We start from the raw sequence: 4,322 nt of genomic DNA, 5'->3' as shown, positions 1-4,322 counted from the left end.
ACCCCAGGCGAGTGCGGGAAGAACCGACAGGCGGCTCGCAGCGGGGGAGGCAGGGGCAGAGGCCGCCGGGGGACGGGGCGCATCCCCCTCCTCCACTTCCCCTTCCAAGGGGAGGGGCACCACGTGCCCACGCAGCACACAGCCCGGCGCTGGATGCCAAAACCCGGCCCGGCCCGGCGTGACCCTCCCCCAACTCGGAGGGGGGAGGTACAGGCCGCATTAGGCAAAAGAGCAGCGCTTGGCCCCCACCGCGGGGGCCAGCGCACCCCTCGCGCGAGGGCGGCTCTTGCCCACACGCTGTGGCAAGTAGCACCGGCAGCTACTGCCTTGCACACTTCAGAGGGGCGGCGGCTGGGGGGTCCAGGTACCCCAAGGCCCCCCTCTCAGATCGCTAGAGAAGGCTTTCTCACCGAGGGCGCGTCGTGCCCCCCACACCATCGTTCGCCCCTTCGGGGACCCACGGGAGTGGGAACACTCCCAAAAAGTGGGAAGTCAGAAGGGGGGGGGTCTGCGGTATGGGTAAAGCACACAGCCCATGTGAGCGTCCACGGTCAGAGCCGGGAGAGCAAGAGTCTGTGCTGCCACCAGGCTTGCCTTTCAGACTTTTCCACGTGGGTGGAGGGGTGCCACGTCCGGAAAGCCAGACGGGGACCCCCCCTTCACATCTCCCGGCCCACCGCGGTCGCTCTCACGACCACATGCAGCCTTCCCGGTCAAGGGAGAAGCATGGGGCGTGCCGCTCAAGGGCCAAGGGCTGCCCTCACTGGCACACAGTGAGGGAGACCCATGACAAGGGGTCCACCTGAGCCCCTCCCGGGGAGGGGACACAAGCTTCCCCTGCCTTACCGTCTCGACCCCCTCCCCTGAGCTTTAGGAAGCTGCTCGTGGGGCACGCCACCACCACAGTGGGGACCCGAGGGGACTCACCGCTGGGAGAGGAAAACGACACCACCGCTCGGCCTCGGGCATCTGACAGGCAACCCGGAGTACTCCAGGGGCACCACAGAGGACCAGGGGAGGCACGCTCACGCACCCGCAGGGATGCGAAGCATGGCAGCGAGGGAGGCCTCCCCCCCACTTTGGGGAGGGACCGCTCGCAAGGCACACGCCAAGGCGGCAAAGCGAGAATGCCTGCTGCGTCCCAAAGGACCCAGGCCCCCCCCCCCCGACTGACACCCGAAGGCAGCAGGGCGGGAGACCAGAGGTCAGGCTGGAGGCCGCACCCCTGCCTTCCCCCACACCACCCGCAGGTGGGGGAGGAGCAGCGAGGGGCCCGCGACAGAATGAGAGGCGCGGCCCAGCTCACCATGAGCGGCCGTCCCTCATCTGGCGCGGCTTAAGCCCAAGCCCAGGAGAGCGCCACATCACCACATCGATCAGTCCTGGCAGAGCCAGGGAAGAGCCCAGAAGAGGGGAGGGAGGGCCAGCAAAGACAATCACCACGGGGGCCTGCTTCAGCTTCACCGGCACCCCCTCCTCCTCCTCCTCCTCCCCTTCCTCTCTCAGGGGAGAGACAGCGGCTGACAACCCCGGGAGGGAGAACGCCTGACACGTGGCACGGAGCCAACAGGGTGGGGTTGTCCCAGCCGAGCCGCCGGGTGCCCGCAGCAGGGAGGCACACAGGGTAGAAGACCCCACAGGGCCACGCGCCCTGCCGCCCTCGGGTCAGCCAGAGACCGGAGGAGACACCGCAGCACGGGCCAGCTGGATGCACAAGTGAGAGCCGGCGCACAGGCCCAGGCGAGCGGCCCCCACGCGGGGTGCAAAGGGCAGGGTCAGGCCTTGGACAGCAGCCGAAAGCCCAAAGCCCCCCACGTGCATCCAGAGGCCCAAGGTCTCCAGCGACAGGCGCTGAAGAGGATCGTGTCAGCATCTACCTGGTGACAGAAAAGGCGTATTTCGGCCGCGAAAAATGTCCATGCCCAGCAGCGGGGCCCACCCACAGGACGTGGGGGTATCCCCGGAACCCCCATCCGGACACTTGTCCCCCAGCCCTGCCCTAGAGTCGCCAGACCCAGCGCTCTCAGAGCCATCTGGTCGACCCGGGGAGCGTGACCGCAAGGAAGGGACAGGGACATGAAGGAGGTGGAGCCGGCCGGCCAGCCGGGGAAGCCCTTCCCGGCTTGCCCACGCGGGCAGGTATCGGTCTGTCCGGAGCTCCAGACGGGGACTTGGCTCCCCCAAAATCCAGGACACACCATCCAGCTCAGGCCGGTCCCCACCTCCCGACCGATCGACCGACCGACAGGGAAACACTCCGAGGGCGGGGGGCGGGAAATGAGAGCGTGGGAAACGAAGTCTTGTCCAACGACCGGGACCCTACATGGGCACGCCTCAGGCCCAGGTGCACCCTTCCCGGCCACACCCGGGAGCAGGGGGCCGGCGGGGTACCGTCCACCGTCTCCGGATCCATCAGGACTTGGAAAAAAAAATGTTTCCACGGAGGCGCCTCCGACGAACGGACCCCGCGAAGGAAGGCGCCGGGGCCCGAGCCACCCTTTCCGCTCCACCCCTCACGTCTTGTGCCGGTCTAGACCTCGTGAGTACGACTCCGCACGGGCCGGCGGTAGCCATCAGTCGGGGGGCAGGCGGGGAGGGGCCCATGCCGGCATGACGACCGGGAAACAAGCGTGCCGGCCACCGAGCCTGTCGCGCCCTCCAACGCCCTCAGCGCACAACCCGGGCCGCTCCTCACTTCGGGGATGAGAGGCTGGAGGGACCGCAGGCGGGAGTCATTCACGCTCCAAAGGGCGACCCGGGACAAGGCCAGGCCACCCGAGCACAGGCAGTCCCGGGCGCCGCACACCCTCTCCCCTCGCTAGGGAGGCGGCCCGGCCCAGGCCTGGTCGGTCCCCGGGGCCGGAGCGGCAAGAGCGGATGCTGGTCGACCCGGCCAGGCGGCCCCAGAGCCTGCCTGGGGAGCGCGGTGACAGTCACTCCCTCACAGGCCTGCAGGCCCAATCTCCGGTGAGAGAGGGACACTCCCAGGCCTCTGAGCCACCGGAGCTGTCGCCGCCAGTGTCGCCAGCCTCCCGGAACTCTGACTCAGGCCGGATGGCTGAGTCACATCCCTCGCGAAGGTCCCCAAAGCTGCAGAGGGAAGGGACGATATAAAAGCGGACACTAGATGGCACGCGACAACCGCCACCAACGTCACCGGGACAGATCCGGAAGGCCGGCCGGCCGGCGGCGACACAACGACACAGCGCCGGCCACCCAAATGCCCGAGCTCTTCCCGGGGCCGAGGCGCCAGGCGTCCTGCACGACCGCGAAGCTTGCCTCGCGGAGCTGCCTCCTGGCAAGGCACTGCGTGGCGTGATGGCAGCAGATGGAAAGAGGGGGGCGGCGGCGGCGGCGGCGGCGGCGGCGGCGGCGGCGGCGGCGGGGAAGGAGCTGGGAAGAGGTTCTCGCTGTTGCCTAGAAGGAGCCGCGCTCGCTCCCCCAAGCATGTCCCTTCCTGGGCTTGGGAATTCCAGAGAGAAGCCGGCGCGGTGAGGGTGGCACTAGCGAGAGAGATCTCAGGTTCCCCTCCACCTTCTCTTCTCTCCCCCACCCCCACCCCACCTCCCTGCACGGAGCTGGAGGAGGGAGGGAGAGAGGGAGGGTGGGAGGGTAGGCGGGGACTGGCAAAAACGAAACCGGGCAAGCTCTCGGAGAACGACAACGCAGGAGTCGGTTTACCTGCCACCCTTACCGACGGAGACGGTCTGTCAAAAGCAGACAAGCAAAGCCCAGAAGCTTAGGAAGGGAGAGAAGGATACAGTCGATCCTAGGAAAGTGGAAATGAAAATCTCTCTCTGCATAGACTGAGACAAAGTCCAAAGAGAACAAATGGCTGCCTGGGGCAAATGCTCTGGTGGTCAGGTCATAGAAACATGGATTTCAGCATGACTGACCAACCACAATGGAGGGAAAGTACAACGCAACACTATGAGTGTGTGTGTGTGTTGGGGGGGGGGGGTGAACTGAAATCTCATCCAAAACAAAACAAAACAAAACAAAAAAAGGAAAACAACCCCCCCCCAAAAAAAACCCAAAAAACAACAACAGAAGAAGAAGAAGAAGAAGGAAGCCCACGACCAACAGGGTCAAGGCTCCTGCTTTCTCAACGCGGTGGCTCTGGTTGCCCCTGTGTGGTGCAGGTTCCATCTCTGCCTCAGGAAAAACTTCCACTTGCTGCCCGTGGGTGTGGCCAAAAAGTAAAACATAAAGCTGAAACGGGAGGGAGAGGGGGTGGAGAAAACCCGAAACAAACAATAAACTTTGCAAGTCTCAGGATTGCCATCCTGGGGTAGTGGAAACAAATCCGACCAGGAACCATG

Source organism: Sus scrofa, chromosome 10, assembly GCF_054392235.1.
Source record: "Sus scrofa isolate SSC_HxYL_T2T_F1_AM1 chromosome 10, Sscrofa_HxYL_maternal_Yorkshire_Landrace_v2.0, whole genome shotgun sequence".
In the NCBI taxonomy this organism is placed as follows: Eukaryota; Metazoa; Chordata; class Mammalia; order Artiodactyla; family Suidae; genus Sus; species Sus scrofa.
Note: the sequence above shows the minus strand (reverse complement) of the source record.